Source organism: Natator depressus, chromosome 3, assembly GCF_965152275.1.
Source record: "Natator depressus isolate rNatDep1 chromosome 3, rNatDep2.hap1, whole genome shotgun sequence".
NCBI lineage: Eukaryota > Metazoa > Chordata > Testudines > Cheloniidae > Natator > Natator depressus.
In genome coordinates, this window is record NC_134236.1 from 157822689 (window position 1) to 157845751 (window position 23063).

At 48.0% G+C, this 23063-nt stretch overlaps 1 long non-coding RNA gene across 1 annotated transcript in view; it reads left to right on the forward strand.

The window, feature by feature from the left end:
* The window catches only part of LOC141985234 (uncharacterized), a 55933-nt gene that overhangs the window by 32708 nt on the left and 162 nt on the right, over window positions 1-23063 (forward strand). Inside the window, exons 2-3 of the long non-coding RNA XR_012638890.1 lie at window positions 13934-14004; window positions 14822-14982. This is a non-coding gene — a long non-coding RNA (uncharacterized LOC141985234). The remainder of the gene's footprint in view (window positions 1-13933; window positions 14005-14821; window positions 14983-23063) is intronic.

Genomic DNA, 23063 nt, shown 5'->3' on the forward strand with positions numbered 1-23063 from the left:
TGAGCAAACAAAACTTGACTCACATTTGAAGTCCTCAAAGGTTACAGTCACCATAGATGCCAATACTTTCCATGAAGGGCTGATGGAAATGGTTTGCTAAAGAACAAAGGATTCCAAAAAATTGCAGGTGAAATGGGTCGGCAGCTTGGCGTTTCAACGGGGCACAATGCGGTTCATCATTTAGATTTCAGCACAGCTGAGTCTGGTCACGAAGAGCTCAAGAAAGCTTTGGAACAAAAATTGTGCTACCTGAAAATGGATGCGGCAACCCGTGGAAACAGAAATTTCCTTGCAATCAATGCTCAGTACTACGAAGAAGGAAAAGATAAAGCTGTGGTAAAAACCTTGGACATAATTGATATTGAAGGGTGTCACAATTCTTCGTACGTGAAAAGTCAAGTAAAAGCTATTTTAGAAAAATTTGGGATCAGTGAAATGCAAGTGCTGAGCATCTGCGTAGACAATGCAGCAAACATGACGTGTGCCATCAAAAATTTCAGCGAGGACAATGAAACCATTTCTACCTCTGAGAACAGGGATGTGGACAGAACTGAAGCTATTTTGCCTGATGAAGGAACTAAAGGAATGGATGAAATTGAACTCAATATGCATGCTGCTGTGCAATGGGTTAATGACCCTAGCCTCATACTTCCAACACGGCTTCATGAGGACGACTCAAAAGTCCAACTGATGAGGTGTGGTATTCACACTCTTCAGTTGGCAATCTGGGATGGACTGAACAAAGAACATGTGAAGAAATTTCTGGCAAAAATTCAACAAGTCGTTGTCAAACTACGAACCCCAGGCATTCGAAGTGTTCTACTTGATCTACATGGGTAACTCAATCATTGGATACTGTGATTCGTTGGGGTTCAACATTGGCGATGATTGATCAGCTTCTCGTTTTTCAATCTTACTGTGAACAAGTGGCTGCTGCTGGAACATGTTAACAAAAGCTGAATGGGACGAAGTGAAGAACCTGCGAGACCTCTTGGCAAAGCCAAACCAAACAACCGTGAATCTTCAAGCTGTCGATGTAACCCCGGGAGTTTTAATGAAGGAATGGCGAAAACTGTAAAAATTCTTGCAAGAAAATGGTGGACAAATTGCAGAAGGAATTCTATCCTCCATGCAGAAATGCAAAGAGAAGCTTTTTGACAATATTCATTTCCTTTCTGGAGTTTATGTTGACCCATGGTATCGGATTCTTCTTACCTCAAGGGAAATACCAAAGGGCAAAGGAAGGGCTCCTTGATATTGCTCGACGACTCGAAAAACAAAATCTACTGCTACATTTGAACTCGACAAAAATTTGAAGAAAATTTGAAGAAAATGAAACACAACAAAAGGAGTAATCAACAATCGAATTTGCGGTTTCAGAAAGTTCACATCCTTCAGAAATAGCAGGCTGTTCTCAAACTTCCGTCTCCACTCTGAACCTGTTCGAGCGTCCATCCCTGAGACGTCTTCAACCATCACAAGGAAATGGAGATAATTCAAGCACCAATTCTTCAGAAGATGACGCCTTCAAAAAGTAATTGGATAAACAAGAAAGATGCCAGCGAGTTTCTGCAATTCATAATTGTAATGAAGCATTATTACAATTGAGAAACTTTCGGGAAGATTGTGAGGCGATGGAGTCTATTGGTAGGCTAAAAGTTAAGTCTGTTTTTGAGGCCATTCACAGCTACCCACACTGCATTCAGGCTGCCTGTAGAATTGCTTCGAGCATACCAACAACTCAAGCTAGTATAGAGCGACTGTTTTTGGCTTTAAATTTAATTTTAAATGATTTGCGGCAGGCTATGAAAGACGACTTGATTGCTGCAATAATTTTTTACAGAATGAATTATGAATGATTCTAGTTTGTATCATTGTTGATGACATTTAAATTGTTTTAAAAGTCTGAATAAAAATAATGTTTTTTCAAAATTACAGTATGCACTTTTTTATTTAGTTAAAAATTAATTTGAGTCAGAGTATGGAGTGGAGTCGGAGCGGAACTGGAGCAGTCACTATTGATGCTGGAGCAGAGCAATTCAAAAATTTGATTGCTCCAAATCCCTGCTCCTGAAAATATATACCTGGAATAATCCATCTAAAAATCATAGAAACTGTGAGTAGGGCAAGGAAATGTGTTAGGCTCTCTCTTGTTTTGGCTTGTGAATTTCCCTATGGTACAGAGGTAGTTTCATTCCTGTTTTTGTAACTGTGAAGTTGAGCCCAGAGGGGAGTCCTCTGTGTTTTAAATCTTTTTATTGCCCTGTAAAGTTACCTTCCATCCTGATTTTGCAGGTGTGATTCTTTTACTCTTTTCTTTATAATAAAAGTTATTCTTTTAAGAACCTGATTGTTTTCAGTGTCCTAAAGACAAAGGGTCTGGTTGAGCTCACGTTGCTAAGGCAACTGGTTGGTAGTTTATTCTCAAGCCTCCCCAGGAAAGGGGGTGAAGGGGCTTGCGGGGATAGGGATTCCAAGTGACCCTTCCCTGAATTTTTGTGTAAATCACTTGGTGGTGGCAGCAATATACCGTCCAATGACAAGGAAAGGAATTTGTGCCTTCTTGGAGAAGTTTTAACCTAAGATGGTAGAATATAAGCTTAGGGGGTCTTTCATGTGGGTCCCCACATCTGTACCCCAGAGTTCAGAATGGAGGGAGGTACCCTGACATACACCAACTAGCACCTCCCTGGACTGCTGCTGTAGCAGTATCATGCAGAGAGAGAGGCGGTCTTTCAAGCAGGCAGGTCCCAAGCCACTCAGAGCTTTACAGGCCCGAACCCACATCTGAAATGCTACCTGGAAACCCACAAGCAGCCAGTGTAAATCATGAAGAACCAGTGTCATCACCCCTGCAGTAGCAGTGTGAAAGAGGGTCACATAGCTTTCATTAGTTACAAAGCATATGGAACATTTTGCCCCTTTTCTCCAAATTTTCCCATTCTTTCTGTTCAAAGGGTCTGCCAACATCATTTTCCTACCTCACTTGAAACATGGTTTTTCCTCAAAATAGACTGAAATTAATTACTCCTATATACTAAACAGAGCTCCACTGAAACCTAGAGGCTAAATTCAGAGAGAAGCCTCAGTGAGTCTAAGATAATATAATTTATATCCTCTCAGACTTTTCAGCACATAAGCTCCAGCAGCCTAGAGTTTCTCATACCCACATAGAGCTTACACTTTCTTATGCATCACCTCTGAAAATGGCCCTAGGTCTCCCTTTGATCTACATTCTATAAAGGAAATGGCTTTCCACTGCTTTCTCTTCAAAAGATTCATGGCCTAATGTCCACTAGAGAGCCATCAGTGTGACTGGGAGCAGAATTTGACCCACTGATAATGGATTGGGTGGGCTGAGCTATGAGATTTTTCATCCAAGTCGTCAAGCATTTTGTACATTTTCTTTTATTAAAGAATTAGCCTCATGTCCCTGGCTCAAAATTTCCTAATATATTAAGATTAAAATCTTTATTCTTTCCTATGTAGGTCATGAGCAATGGCAAACACTGTTCTACCTGATACTGCCTCCCATGTCTGTAATGGGATCTCTGTAAACATATAAAGATTATATGCACGGCTTCGTCTAAATATTATATACTATGGGATAACTGTGGGAATGTAATGTATTTGTATGTTAACATTTTATCTTCACCTTCCTTTCCAGTCTCTGAAGCATTTTTCACGCACTGGGGTGCTCCCCTGCTTTGGTATCCCACTTCCCAACAATAATGTATTACTTCTTCGAGGGGGGGGGGATTTTTTTTTATTTTTTTTTTTGAGGAACTAAAAGCATAACACTGCATGAAAACCTCTGTGAAAGTGACTTAATACAGAAACTGAATCCAGATCACTTTGCACATTCTCCCCCCACCCCCACCTTTTTTTTTTTAATGTATTTGTTTAACATCAGACTCAATCCCTGTTGGCAAATCTGGTACTTCCCAACTGTATTTAAAGTGTGTAAGTGTAACAACTCATAGGTGTTCTCCCTGAGTTAGGCATATATTCGACTTTAGATGTAAGTTTACTGGCAGTCTTACTGAAATGAACAAGTCTGCAAAAATCATGGCACAGAGTTTATTAATGAACTGTAAACACCACACATGTAGAGTTCTTAAATCCAATTAATAAATCCATGTACTGCCAGAAGCTAACCTTCATAATACTGCTCTCCTGAAAAATAGTCTCCTTAATGTTACCTACCAGCCAAAGCTGTTGAATGGAAGATGTGTGTCTATACACGGTGGCAGAATGGTATGATTAGATCTGTCTCAACAAACACAGAACAAGATCAGTTACCTCTAAAAACTCCTTTTTTAAGCTAAATGACAAAATTGGCTGATTAATCATGAAAGCTTATAGAAAAGGGCTATTCTATGGAAAATACATTGTATCTTTAGATTACAGTGTTCCGTAGTGTGCACATCTGTAGGAAAGGACAGGGTAGATACCATTTAAAAGTTTATATTTCCTGTAAAGTTTTCATTTCAAATCAAGTTAAAAAGATCAGAGTTAAGGGTGTAATTTCAATTTTTCAGTTTGATTTGCATATTAAAAGGCATTGCAATTAGTGAATAAGGAATGTAGAAAATTCTCTGAATTCTTAATTTCCTTTGTTTTTAATATTTGGTTTGCTGTAACTATAAAAAACCTTAACTTTAAGATAATTAGTGTTTATACATCACTTTGGACTTCTAGATTGTTGTAAAAGGGCAAAATATCATTATTATTTTTCATGTTATACTGTGCATGCTTATAGCTCTCAGGATCTGCAATCATTTTACAAACATTAATTTTTACCCAACCCCTTAGGACAAGGGTGGGCAAACTATGGCCCGGAGGCCACATCCAGCCCTCCAGACATTTTAATCCTGCCCTTAAGCTCCCGCCGGGGAGTGGGGTCCAGGGCTTGCCCCACTCCAGCCAGGGAGCAGGGTCGGGGGCTTGCCCCGCTCCGCATGGCTCCCAGAAGCAGCAGCATGTCCCCCCTCCTGCTACTATGCATAGGGGCAGCCAGGGGGCTCCAAACGCTGTTCCCACCTCAAGCACCTCCTCCGCAGCTCCCATTGGCTGGGAACCACAGCCAATGGGAGTTGTAGGGGTGGCGCCTATGGACGGGTCAGTGAGCAGAGCCGCCTGGCTGCCCCTATGCGTAGGAGCAGGAGGGGGTACATGCTGCTGCTTCTGGGAGCTGCTTGAGGTAAGCACCCCCCAGAGCCTGCTCCAACCCCCTGCACCACCCCTGGTCCCCCTCCCACCCTCCAAACCCCTCAGTCCCAGCCTGGAGCACCCTCCTGCACCCTCAACCCCTCATCCTCAGCCCCACCTCAGAGTCCGCACCCCCAGCCAGAGCCCTAACTCCCTCCCCTGCACCACAACCCCCTGCCCCAGACCGGAGCCCCCTCCTGTATCCTGAACTCCTCATTTCTGGTCCCACCCCAAAGCCCACACCCCCACCAGACCCGCACCCCAACTCCCAATTTCATGAGCATTCATGGCCCGCCATACAATTTCCATACCCAGATGTGGCCCTCGGACCAAAAAGTTTGCCCACCCCTGCCCTTGGAGGTAGTTATCCGCATTTTGCACATGAGAAAAAGTGAGGCACCTAAAATGACTCTCCGATCATATAGTGAATCAGCGGCATCACTGGGAATAGACCCCAGAAATGGTGACTCCCAGTCCTGTAACAAGAAGTTTATGCTCGTTCCTGGTGCAGTTTGGGTGGATATAGTGTACCATCAAATACTCCAATCATTTCAGAATTGTTTTAAACTAACCTCTGGATTTAGATTTGTTGAAATCGTCATTGAAATTTATCAGCCAAAACCAGTGCACTTTCACTTTAAACCAGCCTCCCATCATGAGAAGAATCAGGGCTCCTTCTTGAAATACTAGAGATCAGCTGCTGCATAGTTCCAACAATGAATACAGTTCTAAGAAAGTTCCCAGGATTTCACCTGCTGATGGTAATCATCATTGTCTTTTGTGGCAAAGACAACAGTGGTAACTCTTGCACTTTCCTTTTGTCTGCAAGTAATCTTTTTCTCTTCCTGCTGACTTTGTCTTGCTTCAACACATTCTGCCCCAGATGTTATTTTGGTTTTGCCAAACTCACTAATTTTCAACTGTAGCTTCCCACATGTCAATAGCTATATAAAAATGAGCAATAACTTATTGCTTAATAACTTAGTGTCCTTTATGAGTAGCCCAGCGAAGCTGAGCTTTTATAGGCGTTGGTACAGTGCTGATTATTGCAACCTTTGCTGAATCATAATATTTGTGATTTTACCTTGCCATTTGGTCTGCATAATAGCTTGAAGGTGTTGCTGATTAATTTTCTCCAGAAGTTTGCTGTGCCAGTGGTAACATGCCTGTGGTTCACAGCCCAGCCATAGAATAAAGTGAAAAATCAAAACAATTTGTTCAAGTAGATTTGGAGCTTATGTGTGATATTGTTCTGGTTCATTTTGCCCTATTCCTTTTTAATTTGGGTAATTATTTCTTGGCCACTATTTGGAAAATTCGTTCCCAGTAAATAGATCCCATAATGACAATGAAACTGGCACCATTAATGTAAGGCAAGATCCTATATTTGCTTCTCCAAATCTTTGCTTTCCTGTCTCTTAAAGTTAGCTCCTTACAAATAGCAAAGATGCTTGGCTCAAAGATCTTGAGGTCCTGGTTGCATTGATAATTTATCCCAGTTATAGCCACTGGAGGAAATGCATTGGTACAAATCACTGGTGGAGACAACTGAAGCCATCAGTTGCACCAGTGGAATTTATCTCTACTTGAAACTGGTAAACTCCATTGATGCAAATCTTAGCTTATAGTGAATTATTCTGTTTATGTTAGGGGTTTGCACATGTCCAGATACACCTGTGGCTGACTGTAAGGCAAATCTTCTGTGCAGACAAGGCCTAATTTAGGAAATGCAAGAGTTTGCTGAGAGACTTTCCATGTTTCTTCTGGGAATGCTGCTAGTTCATGGATACTATCATCAAACCAGTCCTGGTGCCAAATCCAGCTCTCATTTCCATCCATATAACTCCAGTTATTGCTATGAATCCAGCAGTGTCCATTGCATTCTGAGATACACAATATTCATTAGTCTTTTCCCTTATTCCTTTTTGGTCATATTAATAGCTACCAAAGATGGCACTAATATGTGTTATTGGACTAACTTCTGTTGGTGAAAGAGACAAGATTTTGAGCTTACACAGAGTTCTTCTCTAGGTCCGGGAAGGGTACTCAGAGCATTACAAGTAAATACAAGATGGAACAGATTGTTAAGCATATGGAGTTAATGCATGTTGCATCCATATTTAATGCAGTGCTGGTGTTCTCCACAAAAGATTTTTCTGTGTTGAAAGCCTAAGGGATTTAGATATTAAGACACTTGGAAGAGCTACCTGAAGCTAGATGCTGGTGTTTGGGGATATTTAAAGATAAGGTTGGTCATAGCAATAAGTCTAGCAGTTTGCTACAGATGTGGCATTCGCAATTATGGCATATTGCAGTCTCTGTGCCTGATGATACGATAATCAATAAGGGCTAGCGTTTACTCCATAAGTGGTATCATGACATTTTGTGTGTTGAAGGGCAGTCCGAAGATGGTACTTACTATTGTAAAATTATGATCATGACAGTTATTGATTAGCAGAAACCATTGTTGCTTATCTTACACATAACATTGTGTCCTGTCCTCTCTTGAATAGTCACTTCCAAGTCAGGCACTGAAGTAACCTAGAATGATGTGTTTGCCAACATTTGGAGTGAGCCTGGTAGCTTTATTTAATTCACTGAGGCTGGTCCTTTGCCTTGTTGCCATTAGTTGTGGTTGTGAGTAACTGTAGTGACTAATCCTGATAGCGTGCCTTTCTCCTCGAATTCACAATATTTGGGTTCCAAGATTTTCACTTGTTCCCTTTGGTAAGCTGTGACTCTTCATGAGAGCCTGTCAGCTTACAAAGCCGCAAGTTGGAATAAATAATTATTAATAATCCTAGTACTTTAATAAGGGTTGACTTGAGAAAATGTTTCTACATGTCTAGCTTCCTCTTGTTGTTTGCCACATCAGAGAGAGGCGTATCCCACACCAACTCCAATGAAGTGAGCCTCCACCACAAGTCTAGTGTCACTATTACAGATATATTTACAGCGTGTGGTACCATGTTCTCTCTCTAGCAGTCAGGTAAGAGTGAACATTTACTGATCTGAAGTAACCTGGAGTAGCTAATCAGTTCCTTGATCCTTATTTTTGTAGTCACTATCTAGATGACTTATCAGCGGTGGAATGCTGACCTGGTTAAAGAAAGCAGAATTTGTGACATCTTACCCAGCCTCTTTCCTACTTAGGATGAGTAATGCAAGCCTAAATCGCGCCACCAAATCTTCTAGGGTGTACCAAACACTGCTGCTACTTCAAATTCAAACAGCAAGTGACCAATTTAAGATTTATCGGTGACTGGAAATTTCCATATCATGAGTCCCCTTGGCTAATGGAATACAAAGCTGCCAGGCTGGAACTGCCAAACTGGAGACATCTAAAGGAGAGTGATATACCATGATGACCTGGAAGAGAGAGGCTGTTAAAAAAAAAAAAAGCATGAAGGCACTAGTGGGAGTAGGAGGAGCAGAGAAAAAGAGCATTTTATAAAATTGATCAGATTCTGCAATCGTCTAATCTCCTTGGGAAATTGGTTTCACAGCTGGACTCCTTTGACAGAGCATGCCTTCTTTCCGGATCTCAGTGTGTCCACAAAAACCTAGTATGGATCTTTGTCCCCTTCTAGTGGCTGAACCAGGTATTACAAGTTTATGAAATGCTTACTGCTTCCATACTAGTGAAATAGAGCCTCACTCCTTTAGATCCAGAGATTCCTTAGCTCAGTTTGAGCAGATGACCTATATAAGACATTGCATTAGCCCTCATTTTTAAAATGTAAGCTTCATGCCTTTCCCTTGTAAAGATTCCCCTTCAGAATGTAAGTTTGAGTGGTGGGCCTGAAAGTTTGTCGTAGTTTAAATTTATTTTTGTTCCAAAGTAATGGTAGAAGTAGGAGGAAGTGCATGCTCTCTGTTAACATATTGACAATTTGTTAATTTTTTTCGTTAACTTTACAATGAGCAGGTTAATTATTCCCCATACAAACCCAGCTTTGAAAGAAGTTCATGATTACAACATACAGATTGTGGATGCTCACTTAGGGTTATCTGTGAATATTACATCATTGTTATTGAATGAATGACAGTGTTCTGAGCTGCAATATTACAGTATGTTGTAATTATATGGATATTACAGTGTTTTGTGGATTATAATTCACTGAAAATTATAATCTCCTCACCAGCATCTTGAAAATGGGTGGTGTTTAATTATAGGCTTTATTCTAGCATTACCAGGTGGCTTCCCCTAACAGGAATAAGAGACAGATACAAACAAGGTTAGCACATCATGCCTTTTGATGAAAGACCTGGCTTGTTACCACCAGCCTCCAGAAGTTTCAGTAGGTGGCAGAATGTCAAGTTCTCTGAGTTCCTTTCTTCTTCTCCTTCCATAATCTAGCTCTAATCTAAATTATGATGAGGTGGCAGTTTCAAACTTCTGTCCTTCTGAAAAACTTCCTTTTCTATTAAGCCAGATACTTTAATTATTCCTCTTTGTCTATCTGCCTCTTCAACTATTTTGGCACTTGTCTGTCTTCTTTACTGAGTACAGCTTCTAGGCTACATTACGGATGGTCCAGCATGGACACATCAGAAGGGCGCTGTAGTGAGGCGGCTGCCCCTCTCCAGCAGAACAGGGGTTAAAAGCAGTCCCGGAGAGGACTGCGGCTGGGATACAAGGAGTGAGAGCAGTTGAGGGAGTAGCTGACCACAGGTGTGGCCAGCTCAATCAGGGCCCAGCGGGCCCTGCTAAGAGGGCTGGGGAGCCAGGAGCTGGAGGGCAGTCTCACTCCAGCCTGGAGTGGGAAGGGCTAGCTGCCTGGGAGCAAGGTACCTGAAATGGAGCAATGCTGGGGAAAGCCAAAGGGAGCTGGGGAGCTCCAGCCTGGTAAACCCCCAGGCTGCAGGCCTTGTTGAAGGCCTACGAAAGGTAATGGGGCTGCAGAGGGGCAGCCTGGAGATAGGCAAAGGCAGCAGGTCTTAACCCCTTGACAATGATGAGTGGCCACTATAGACTGCAGTCCGCCCCAGGGAAAGGGCACTAGATGATGACTGGCAGTAGCCACTGAGGCAAGATGGGCTTAGAGGGTTGGGGGTTCCCCTGGGAGGGGAGACCCAGAGCATGGGGGCACTGTGATAGAGCAGCACCCCGAGGTAAAGGGCACCGAGGTTCAGGAGGGACACGGGGACCTGAGGCAGGCGAGACAACAGCCAGCAGAGGGCTCTCCGAGGTTGGAAAAGAGCTAATTCCCAGATGACCAGCGCTGCACTGGTGAGTCTGCGGGCTGCTACAGGGGAAAGGTACAATCAGTTTCCCACAGCTTGCATCCCTGTGCAGAGGCCAGCCATGATCTTTGTCAGGAGTGGAGCTACTCTTCTAACTAGCTGTTCTAGCCTGGAAAGGGGAAGGTGTTATGTTCATGGCATACAATCAGAGAAGTTAGATTAAGAACATAAAATACTCTTGCTGGAAGGTTGAAATGTAAAGTCAGGAACCCTAACACACAAGAACCAAAACACAGAGAGACAAAGAAGCTGCTCCCTAAGGCAGCAAGGCACAACTAACCACACCTTGCTCTAAGCTGGCTTTTTACAGATTGACTGCTGCTAAAATCAAACTGCATGCTTACAATTTTAACACAATTTTCAATACACCACACTCCTCAGCTATAAATTCCTCAACACTTAACCCCCAAAAAATTACAAGTTTAACTTGTGGGAGATCTGTGATTTTGCTGAAGCTGGTGGTGCCTCCCAGGGAGAGAATGTGACAACTGACCTTTGTCCTGTTCCTTATTGATACTGTTTGGGTCAACCCCAGCAGGAGCACTCTTGTTCTCCCTCTCTTGGCAACCATCTTCCCGCTCTGCCTCCTGGCACTTGTGGCAGGACTCAGCATGATACTTTACAAACAAAGCAGGATTTATTATCTGAATTGGATTTTACACAGCAAGGTATGACAGTGAATAAAGAGTGGGTGAGGAAGTTTGAGAGGATGAGGGTTGCAACAGGGCAAGATCGTGGGAGGCGCTTATTGTTAGTGTGGTTGCAATGTTATCCTAATTCATACCCACTTGCTTTGGATTGGAGGTCTCTTTTACAGGCTTGTGGAGAAGGGAGGGTGTCAGGAATTGACCCAGGAATAAAGCTGAGAGAGTAATTGATTTTCTTTTTAGTTCAGTGGCCGAACCAAAAAAAAGTTTGAGGAAAATATTGGTTCATTTTTTAACCAAAACTAAATGTTTTCAGTTTTTCCCTCAATGAAACAAAAAACCTAAAAAGTTTTGTTCAGGTTCAATGAAATGTTTCAACAATGACATTTTGAAACTAAACAGCTAGTTTCCAAACAGAACGTTGAAACAAAATGTCAATTCAAAAAGACATTTCAAAACAAAAACTAAATGAAGTGTTGGCAGTTTGTTTTGAAATGTCAAAACTAATTTGCCTTTTTCCAGAAAGTTTCCCTTCATTTTTAATTCAGCCAAATTCAAGCCACATTCACAAATAGTTTGGGTTGATCCAAAACTCCATTTTTCACCAAATGTACCTTTTTAACTGAAATAATTACAACACGCAGATATAGTCATAGAATCATAGAATATCAGGGTTGGAAGGGACCTCAGGAGGTCATCTAGTCCAACCCCCTGCTCAAAGCAAGACCAATCCCCAATTAAATCATCCCAGCCAGGGCTTTGTCAAGCCTGACCTTAAAAACTTCTAAGGAAGGAGATTCTACCACCTCCCTAGGTAACGCATTCCAGTGCTTCACCACCCTCCTAGTGAAAAAGTTTTTCCTAATATCCAACCTAAACCTCCCCCACTGCAACTTGAGACCATTACTCCTTGTCCTGTCATCTTCTACCACTGAGAATAGTCTAGAACCATCCTCTTTGGAACCACCTCTCAGGTAGTTGAAAGCAGCTATCAAATCCCCCCTCATTCTTCTCTTCTGCAGACTAAACAATCCCAGTTCCCTCAGCCTCTCCTCATAAGTCATGTGTTCCAGACCCCTAATCATTTTTGTTGCCCTTCGCTGGACTCTCTCCAATTTATCCACATCCTTCTTGTAGTGTGGGGCCCAAAACTGGACACAGTACTCCAGATGAGGCCTCACCAATGTCGAATAGAGGGGACCGATCACGTCCCTCGATCTGCTCGCTATGCCCCTACTTATACATCCCAAAATGCCATTGGCCTTCTTGGCAACAAGGGCACACTGCTGACTCATATCCAGCTTCTCGTCCACTGTAACCCCTAGGTCCTTTTCCGCAGAACTGCTGCCTAGCCATTCGGTCCCTAGTCTGTAGCTGTGCATTGGGTTCTTCCGTCCTAAGTCCAAGAATAGTATCAGCCAGCAAGAGTATTAAACGATTATTAGAGGGATAATTAAGGAACCATTAGTGAAATCACACATATACTTAGTTAACCACAGTAATATCACCATGGCATACATGTAATCTCAAGATACTTGACTAACATAACTCTAACTAAGCCAATACACAGTCCAAACTATCCCTCCAGCCTTGGTCCCTGGGGCCCAGATGAAGGACACCTCCTTCTCTCTGCAAGGATGACACCTGGTTCAGGCTTACGTGTGGTTCCGCACCTAGGCTGCTCCTCAGGCTGCCTCTCAGCGGTCAACTTTGCCTGGGTTTGGGCCTACTGTATCCCTGCAGCCAACATGGTATAGTCATCATAGAGCCCTGCCCGTCCTTTTTCAAAGCTATCTGAGCCAGTTGATTGGCCCAGAGCAGACCAGCTGGTGGCCCCAACCAATTACCTGTCCCCATTTAGGAAGGGCTGTGTTCCTCATCTAGAGTGGCATTATCACTGGCAGGGGAACTCAGGGGTAGGAACTCAGGTTTCCTGTCAACCCCCTAACTAGTCATGGCTCAGAGCAGTGGAGAGACGAGATGCCCATAGCCAAACAGGTCTCTGGGGTAAGGTGCAACCCCTTCACAGCATGCTTCAGACCCATGCAGCAGGTCTCCACATTGTGAAGACATGGGGCTCATTTCAGCAAGGTTCTCATTCCTATTGCCTTTGCTGAGAGCACTCAGCACCTTGTGAGAGGCAGTCAGCAACCTGAAGGGTCTGGTTCCTTGCTACTTTAAAACAAACTATATATTAATGTTTGCAAAGCGTCCAGAGGGACTGCTGGGGTGGGTGACAGCAATGGAAGGGTGACAGAAAGATGAGTCTTGAGGAGGGATTTGAAGGAAAGCATGTGGTTGTCTAGGATCAGGGAGGCAGGGACGGATTAATGCAGGGGCTTTAGGGGCTGCAGCCCAGGGCCTTGGGCTAAGGGGGGCCCTGCAGGCCCATGGGCCAGATGGGACCCACTCCTTCTTTTCATCTGGCCTGCTACAAGTCCCAAAGCCTCGCCCCCTTCCCTCCCTCCCTCCCCCCCCACACCCACGCAGGACTGGAGCTGCAAATGCCAGCTCGCTGGCATGCCCCTGCAGCCCCTAGGCAAAGGGCGTTCAGGGGCAGGGGAGGGGACGCATACACATGCTCAGCATGCTGCCATGCACAGTCAGGCACACAGGCAGATGCACACACACTGTAGCTGGACTGGAGCCAAAAATCACCCAATTCAAGCTTTCATTCTGATTGGCCGGGACCAGCAGTAAGCCAGGGCCGGGAGCCAATCAAAAAACAAGAAGCTACAAGCTACTGTAAAAGCCCTGAAAGCCAAAAAGCTAGCCAACACACAATGCACGAGCCAACTCAGTCTAAAACAAGCCCAATTTCTGCTTAGTTTCCACAGATTTGGCAACTCTGGGGATCCTGCCTTAGCCCTACTGCACCGACGACCAGGAGTCGCCCGAAGTAAGTGCCTCCCAGACGGATTCTGCACCCCACACCCCCTCCTGCACCCCAATCCTCTACCCCAGCCCGGAGCCCCTTCCTCACCCAAACTCCCTCCCAGGCCCCACACCTCCACCTGCACCCCAAACCCCTGTCCCAACCGTAAGCCCCCTCCCGCATCCAAACTCCCAAGCAGAGCCCGCACCCGGAACCTCCTGCTGCACCCCAACCCCCTGTCCCATCTCTGGCCCCACCCCAGAGCCCAACCCCCAGCTGGAGCTGCACCCCCTCCCGCACCCCAATCGCTTGTCCCGCCTTGAGGCCACTCCCACACTCCAAACCCCCAGGGGCCCCACAAAATCTAATAGCCCCAGGCCCACAGGAGAGTTAGTCTGGCCCTGCAGGGAGGGTATTCCAGGCATAAACTATAGCATGGGGAAGGCTTGGAGCTGTTTGCAGGAGAAGGAAACAAAGGTGTTTCCTTACACAGACCCATTTGTTCAATCTGTTTTTTCAGGCACTGCAGTGCATAGACCGGTATGTTACCCAGATGGGTCAGTCTGTTCTATAGGTGAGGGACTGTTTCTTTTTTGCAGAAAATCCCAAAGATGCATCAAGTCCTGACTTGAGGCATATTGAATGTAAAAGCATTCTTTACAGCAATTCACCCTCTACTGCTGGCATATATCCCCAGGAATCCAAGGACCATGACAGGAAGTTGTTGCGTTCTTACTGTCAGTCCCCATTTCAGTGCCAATTATTTTGGTGTTATGTTCTGCATTTATATGCTTTCTACCTGTTGTTCTAGGCATTCATTTTGCTGTCTTGTTTTCCTAAGTGTGGAGGCCTCCTCCAAACTCAGGACCTCATATCCTAGTGCTTAATCTTGGGTGAGGAAAGGAAACCGGCTCCGTGCCATAGATGTTGTCTCAACTGCCAGGCATGGAGGTAAAGATCTCCCAGAAGAGCAGGAAAAGTTTGGGAACAAACAGAGCCCAGGTACAGTGCCCAGTCTTATTTCCTTTGAAACCAGTAGGAGTTTGGCCAATGACTTCAATGAGAGCAGGCTCACACTCATAAAAGGGAAAATGATTGTGTCCTGTCTCTCTTTGTGGTTGTTTAGCTTCCATTCTGAGAAGAAAGGATTGATTGTTTTCCCACAGAGGAGGGGGAACAGTTTTCTTTTTCTGAAGAGAAGAGGGACTTGTCCAATGAAATCCTGAACTAGAAAGTCTTTAAACCCTAGCCTGGCTAGTGCTGCTCACAAAACTGGCGAATTACCTGATGCATCACACAACCAGTCACCAGCATGTTTCAATACTCTTTAAAGATCACTGATGTGGGCACTGACATTTTTATCTACAGAACTTCATTTCCGGGGTTTGAGTCTAACTTATAAATGTTACCTTCCTGTTATAATTGGGTGCTGCAGAAAAATCAATATGGATGTATGTTGACAGCTTCTCTTGGAGATCCAGTAAAAGAGAAAGGCCACTGCTTAGTATCAGGTGACTGGAAACAATTCTGCAAATTTTATCTCTTGCCCAGGAGCCCTTTAGTTACTCTGAGCTGCTGACAATGGTTTAGTTACTTAGGGATGCTTTCAATTTCTCAGAGCATGGCCGCTTAATTCATGTGATTTTCATTAGCATTCATGGAACTCACACTTGCAAAGCTCCATGCATTTAGATGAGGGGCCTGATTCTCGTTTACACTAAGGCCCCTTTACGCTGCTTCGGCAGATGTATCCTTTGGGACTATTCTCAGCATTGCTCATTTCATGTCATTCCCATTGACATACATGGGAATCCAACATGCAGAGGCAAGGGACTTATTTGTTAGCAATTCGTAGGACACGCATCGCCAAAGTAGGATGCCAGAAGCCTCATTCTGCACTAGCAAAAGCTGCCTGGTGGCTATGTAGTTAGTGCCTGGCAAAGTACGTTGCAAGAGACTATGCTGGATATTACAAAGGTGAAGATAATCAAAGTGAAGTCTTCATCAGGAGCTGGGGGGCAGCCTTACTGGCCAGTCATAGAGGGCCATTTTGATAATGGACAGACACCATTGGCTGCTGCAGCCTAGATGCCACCAGCTCTTCAGCATATTTTCCCTACAATATTCATATCACTTTAATCTAATCTAATTTAATATACATTTTTAAGTGTATATAATATACAAATTTTTAATCCTGTTGGGCCAAATTATTCTCTCACATACATGGGTGTAAACCAGGAGTAACTCCACTGAGATCAACCTTATACTGAGGTTAAATTTGTGTAAAGGCTTGACCCACAGCCCATAGAATTTAAGTAGAAAGGCTCCAACTGACTTCAGTGGGCTTTGGATCAGGTCCTCATGAGAGGACAACCAGGCTGTTACCATGCATGGTCCTGAAGATTTATTTACCTTCAGGTCTAGAAAAGTTTGAACAAATTCAAGGTATCCTGGGTCCCACCAAGACAACACTGACTTTTTTCTTAAAGTTTCTCACCATTGTTACCACTAGTGAAGCCCTACCAGTGCTAACAACACTGGGAGCATTAGTCTAGGCAATTGGTATGTTAACCATTGTATCATTTACATTGGCTCAGAGTAGGCCTGCATGACATAGTCGTTCAAATGCTGGTGGCTTCCGATGTCTTGTTTACAGAGCAACATTGTTGTTAGCAACAGTGGGAAATTTTAATAAGAGAAGTCTAGTGAAGGAAAGCGCATAGTAAGGAAAACTGGGATTATCACTCAGGAGTTATTGGCTTCTAGATCTGTGCTCAGTAACTTGTCCAAGGCCACACACACAGGCATGGCTGAGCTGGGATTAGCATTCAGGAGTCCTTCCAGTCCTGTGCTCAGTCCATTATTGCTGGTTTAAAGGGGGGCTGCAGCCCTGGGACTCTGCTTTTCTGAGGCACTCCAATGCTTGAAATATACATTATCCACGAGGGAGATTTGGATCATATTAGTGCTAATACTAAAAAATAAAAAACAAAAAATAATCATTTATGCCCCCCTGTAAAGCAGCTAGCCGGGGCTTGACCCTCTCTGGGGCGGCGGGGAGCCCCACAGGCTCACTACACACAGATAATGTTTGGGGAAATTAGTCCTGCCACGGGAGTCTCCCTCGGCAGCCCTTGCGGCAACTGAAACAAGCACCGTAAACCCGGGCCCTGGATCAGGACAGGGCAACCAAGTCAGTAGCTCAGGCCCTCCGGCAGGGGTTGAGCAAACAGTTTAGTGTTAGCAGGCCCAGGCCTCTAAAGGACGTGGAAGAGGGGGAGACTGCCACCCACGAGTTGGGTGGCAGGGGGGATGCAGGCCCTCCAACTCCACTGCATCCCAGCCCAGGGCCCTAGCAGCAGCAGAAGACCTGCTGCTGTGTCAGTGGGCCTCCTGGCCGCCACACACTGTCTTAGGCTCTGGCAGTGCCTCAGCCAGACTACGGTCGGCTGCCCCCAGGCTACTTCCTGATTCCCCCTCTTGGGGTACCTGGGTCCAGGCGGTGTCCGCCGGGGAATCCAGCACCATGGGTTCCTCAGGGTAACAGGCAAGCGGCAGGTCCAGCAAATCCTCCGCGTAGCGGCCACAGGGCAGATCGGGCCAGTCCTGGCGTGCACCTTGGGCCGCGGAGGCTTCCCAGTTGTGGGCCAGGCTGGAGGCGTCTGGCCTCCACAGCGGCTGGGCCCCCAGTGAGCTCTGAGTGCAAGCTTTTATACTTCCGGGTTGCCGTCTGACCCTCTGAGGGGCAGGCTCAGAGCTCCCTAGCTCTGCACACTCCGGCACCCGGATGGGCTCGTCCCTCTCCGGGGCAGTGGGAAGCCACACCACCTCACTACACACACACACACCTCAAGTCTGGCTCCTGCTCATTGGGGCCAGGCACTTCCATCCCTCCTAGGTGGGACAGTAAGTCTGCGTTCGCACCGTCTTTGCCAGCCCAATGCCGGATGGTGAAAGCATAGGGCTGTAAGGTCAGATACCACTGCAGTAATTGGAGGGGGGCATGGTCCGTGACTAGTGTAAATGATGCCCTGAGGAGGTAGTACCATAGGGCGTCACAGGCCCACGTCACTGCGAGTGCTTCCTTCTCATTACGGCGTAGTTCTTCTTGCAGGGGAATAATTTTCGGCTAAGTATAGGACCGGGTGGTCGTTTCCATCAACATCCTGGGACAGGACGGCCCCGAGCCCCACCTCCGAGGCATCCATGTGGAGGATGAACCCCCAGGCAAAGTCCGGACTGTATAGGACTGGCTCCTGGCAAAGACGTGTCTGGAGTGTCCGGAAGGTGTCTTTACAGTCTTGGGACCATTGCACCCACCGGGGACTGTCCTTTGTCAAAAGTCCTATTAAGGGGGCTGCGATGGAAGCAAACCATGGAATAAACTGCCGATAGTAGCCAGCAAGCCCCAGGAACTGTTGTACTTGGCGTTTCGTAGTGCGTGGCGGACAGGCTGCCAGGGCTTGAACTTTCCCCAAGAGGGGTTTCACTCAGCCTCCCCCTATGGTGTACCCAAGGTACATGGCCTCCTGCCACCCGATGCAACACTTTTTTGGGTTGGCTGTTAGTCCCGCCTGTCGCAGGGATCTCAGGACCGCCGCTATGCATTCCAGGTGGTTCTCCCAGTGGCAGGTGTATATCATGACATCATCCAAATAAGTCGCCGCATAGGCTTGATGGGGTCACAACAGGCGATCCATTAATCGCTGGAAGGTCAACAGGGCCCCGTGGAGGCCGAAAGGCATCCGGGTAAACTGGTAGAGTCCCAATGGGGTTGCGAATGCCGTCTTCACCTTAGAGGTGTAATCGAGCAGGATCTGCCAGTACCCTTTACTGAAGTCAAGGGTGGTAATGAACTGGGCCTCCCCTAGGCGGCACAGCAGTTCATCTACATGGGGCATAGGGTAGGCATCGAACCGTGAGATGGCGTTCACCCGCCGGAAGTCTATACAAAAGCGCCAGGTGCCGTCGGGCTTGGACACCAAGACCACCGGACTACGCCACTCGCTCTGTGGCGGCTCGATGACTCCTAAGGCTAGCATGGCCTGTACTTCTTCCTCCACCTCCTGTCACATTCGGTATGGCAGCAGCCTGATCGTCTCCCGGATTACCTTCCCCGGCTCAGTCTGGATGGAGTGATGGACCAGGGTCATATAACCAGGTAGGGCCGTAAAGGTTCTCCAGAATGCCTGTAGGAGACATTGGGCCTGCTTGCGCTGTTCCTCCATGAGGGTGTCACCAAGCTGGGGGCTGGTGGGGTCCTCGGTCGGGGTGCGTGAGGACCCAACTCTGGCTCTGGCGGGTAGGGGTTAATCAGCAGACCCTCCCGCTCTCGCCATGGTTTCAACAAATTCACGTGATACCGTTGGGTCTTCTTGCACCGGTCGGGCTGGTGGATCTCTTGGATGATAGGCTCAACCTTCCGAGCCACCTCATAGGGTCCCTGCCAACAGGCCAGCAACTTCGACTCACTCGATAGCAGGAGGAGTAGGACCCGATCCCCTGGTTCAAAGGCACGCACCTGCACTTCCTGGTTATAAGTTTGTTCCTGTGTCTCCTGTGCGGCCTTCAAGTTCTCGCAAGCTAGGGCTCCAGCCTGAGCGAGATACTCCTGAGCTGGAGGACAAACTTCAGGAGGCCCTGGGTTGGAGAAGAGGACTGCTCCCATGTTTCCCGTATGAGGTCCAACAGGCCCCGTGGACGGCATCCATATAGCAGCTCAAATGGGGAGAACTTTATAAACGACTGGGGTACCTCTTGGATGGCTAGCAGCAATGGAGGGTGCAGCTGGTCCCACCGGCATAGCTCCTCTGGGGAGAACTTCCGCAACATTTCCTTTAGGGTCTGATTGAACCGTTCCACCAGCCCATCCGTCTGCAGGTGATAGACGGAGGTGCGTAATTGTTTCACCCCAGGAGCTCGCATACCTGCTGCAACAGCCAGGAGGTGTAATTGGTGCCTTGGTCCAGTAAGATTTCCCAGGGCAGGCCCACTCAAGCAAAGACCTTCACCAGTTCACCAGGGATGGTCTGGGCGGTGGTGCTCTGCAATGGCACGGCCTCCGGGAACCGGGTGGCACAGTCAACAATGACCAAGACATACTGGAACCCTGAAGCACTTTTCAGGAGCAGGCCCACCAGGTCCATGGCCACTCGCTCGAATGGCATCTCCACTATGGGCATGGGAACTAGAGGGGCCCTGGGTACTCACGGGGGAGCGGCTAACTGGTACTCTGGGCAGGAGCTACAATAGTTCCTCACCTCCTGGTGAACACCGGGCCAGAAGAACCGTGTTAAAATCCGGGCAGGGGTCTTTTCACGGCCTAAGTGCCCAGCAGCGGGGATGTCGTGCACGAGCTTCATCACGGCCCATTGGTGACACCGCAGTACTAGCAACTGCGTTCGTGGTTCCTTCGTGCGGGGGTCGCGGTCAATTCGGTAAAGATGGTCCCAGCATAACTCGAAGTGGGGCCACTGGATTGCGCACTGGGGTTTGACCAGGGTCCCATCGACCACCGCTAGTTGTTCATAGGCCCCGCTCAGGGTGGGGTCAGCTTTTTGGTCCCGGCAAAAATCGGTATGGAGTTGGGGCTCAACAGAGGGCCCTGGCAGGGGGCCGTCTGTTTCCTCAGTCCCTCCCTTGGGTTCTGGGGTCCCATCCTCATCCTCCTCCAGTAGGGCCTCGGGACACTCTCCTTCCAGCGCCAGGGTCGAGCGGAGGATCTCCTCGAATGGGGGCCAATCCTGCCCCAGGATCACCGGGTATGCAAGTCGAGGGGCCAGGCTGACAATGATTCATCGGGTGACCCCTGCCACTATCAATGGGATCCAGGGACTGGGGTAGGGCCGCACATCGCTGTGGATACATTGCAGACAAATTGTTCCCAAGTGGGGATCAGCCCGGGGTCCCAAAACCTGGCGAATCAGTGTCTGCCCGCAGCCAGAGTCAATCAGGGCCTGGGTGGAATGGTCCCCAACAACTACCGGAACTGTGATCTTGGGAGCCTGTGGTAGCCGGGCCCTGGTTTCGCCTGCACAGACATGACCGAAGCTGCAGTCCACTTCTGTGCAGTCCCGCTGCAAATGTCCATATTTCCCACATAGAAAGCAGGGCCTGAGTTCAGGGTGACTGCCTCGGATGGGGGCTCCCAGCGGGCTCCTGGGTGCACTCTGACTGGTCCCCGGGACATTCAGCATGGTGGTTGCAGACCCTTGTCGAGGGGGGAGTTCAGGGCGTCTAGCCTGAGGCCCTGGGCGAGCCTCTTGCCCGCGGAGGAGGTTCCACCGCTCAGTCGGGGTGCTCCCTTTCCTTTCAGCGTTAGGGCACTCTGGCCCGGGGGATTGGGCTCGGATGGCAAGCCCCACCAGCGTTTCAGCCACAAGGAAGTCTTCTATCAGCGTGACGGTGGCTACTAACATCTCTGGCCAGTGGCAGAGCACCCAGGCCCGTCCTCGGGCCGGGAAGAGGTGCATGAACTGATCTAGAGTGACTTGTTCTGTGACCTCCTCTGCCGTCCTCCTCTCCGGCTGTAGCCACCGCTTGCACGTTTCCTTCAGGGCTTGGGCCACCAGCTGGGGTCGGGTGCCTGTGGGGTAGGTCTGACTTTGGAACCGCTGACGAAAGGTGTCTGGGCTGACATCCAAGGCATCCAGGATCGCTGCTTTTACCTGGTTATAATCCCTTGCCTCCTCCGTAGCCAGCCCCCGGTATGCCGTTTGGACAGTCCTGGTCAAGTATAGGGCCAAAAAAGTGGCCCACTGGTCAGGGGCCGACCCAGCAACCAGCGCCACCCGTTCAAACGTCACCAAGAAAGCCTCGGGGTCATCGTCAGGTCCCATCTTGGTTAGCCAGACCGGCGTGGTGGTGCGCAATGACCCAGCCACGTCTCCTGGCTGTGGCTCCGTGGGGCGTCTAACTGCTGCAGCTGGGCTCCCAGCTGCTGAATGAGCTGCAGCTGGAGCTGAGCTGTATGCTGCTACTGCTGCTGCTGGAGCTGGGCGGTGGCCTGCTGTCGCTCCTGGGTCTCCGTCAGGAGCTTAATTAGTCGATCCATCTCCATGGCTCTCTCGGGGTGGCTCTCCCCCTCAGATCCCTTCTCACAGGGGCCAAGGGATCGTACCCACATTCTCCACCAAGTGTAAAGCGGCTAGCCAGGGCTCGACCCTCTCCGGGGCGGTGGGGAGCCACACAGGCTCACTACACACAGATAATGTTTGGGGAAATTAGTCCAGCTGTGGGAGTCTCCCTTGGCGGCCCTTGCGGCAACTGAAACAAGCACCGTAAACCCGGGCCCTAGGTCGCGGGGGGCAACAATAAGTCAGGTGCTCAGGCCTTCCAGCAGGGGCCGAGCAAACAGTTCAATGTTAGCAGGCCCAAGCCTCTAAAGGACGTGGAAGAGGAGGAGGGCCCTCCCACTCCACTGCGTCCCAGCCCGGGGCCCTAGCAGCAGCAGAAGACCTGCTGCTGTGTCAGTGGGCCTCCTGGCCGCCACACACTGTCCTAGGCTCTGGCAGTGCCTCAGCCACACTACAGTCGGCTGCCCCCAGGCTACTTCCTGATTCCCCCTCTTGGGGAACCTGGGTCCAGGCGGTGTCCTCCAGCGCGTCCAGCACCATGGGTTCCTCAGGGTAGCGGGCAAGCGGCAGGTCCGGCAACTCCTCCGGTTAGCGGCCGCAGGGCAGATCGGGCCAGTCCTGGGGTGCACCTTGGGCCGTGGGAGGAGTTGGGAGGGCTGGAGGAGTCTGGCCTCCCTGCTGGCTGGGCCCCCAGTGAGCTCTGAGAGTGAGCTTTTATACTTCCGGTTTGCCACCTGACCCTCTGAGGGGCGGGCTCAGAGCTCCCTAGTTCCGCCCACTCCAGCACCCTGATGGGCTCGTCCCTCTCTCGGGCGGCGGGAAGCCACACCACCTCACTACACTCCCATTGACATTGATTTTGTCCCAGTTTCTTACATTTCACAGTTTAAATTAAATATTTTTTTCAGACATTCGGTTGTTGGTAGTGCTAATCTCCAGTTGCCAGCTGCTAATGACAGCACTGCACCGTACTTCTTTAGTATTGTTTTAACCGTGCTCCAGCAAGAT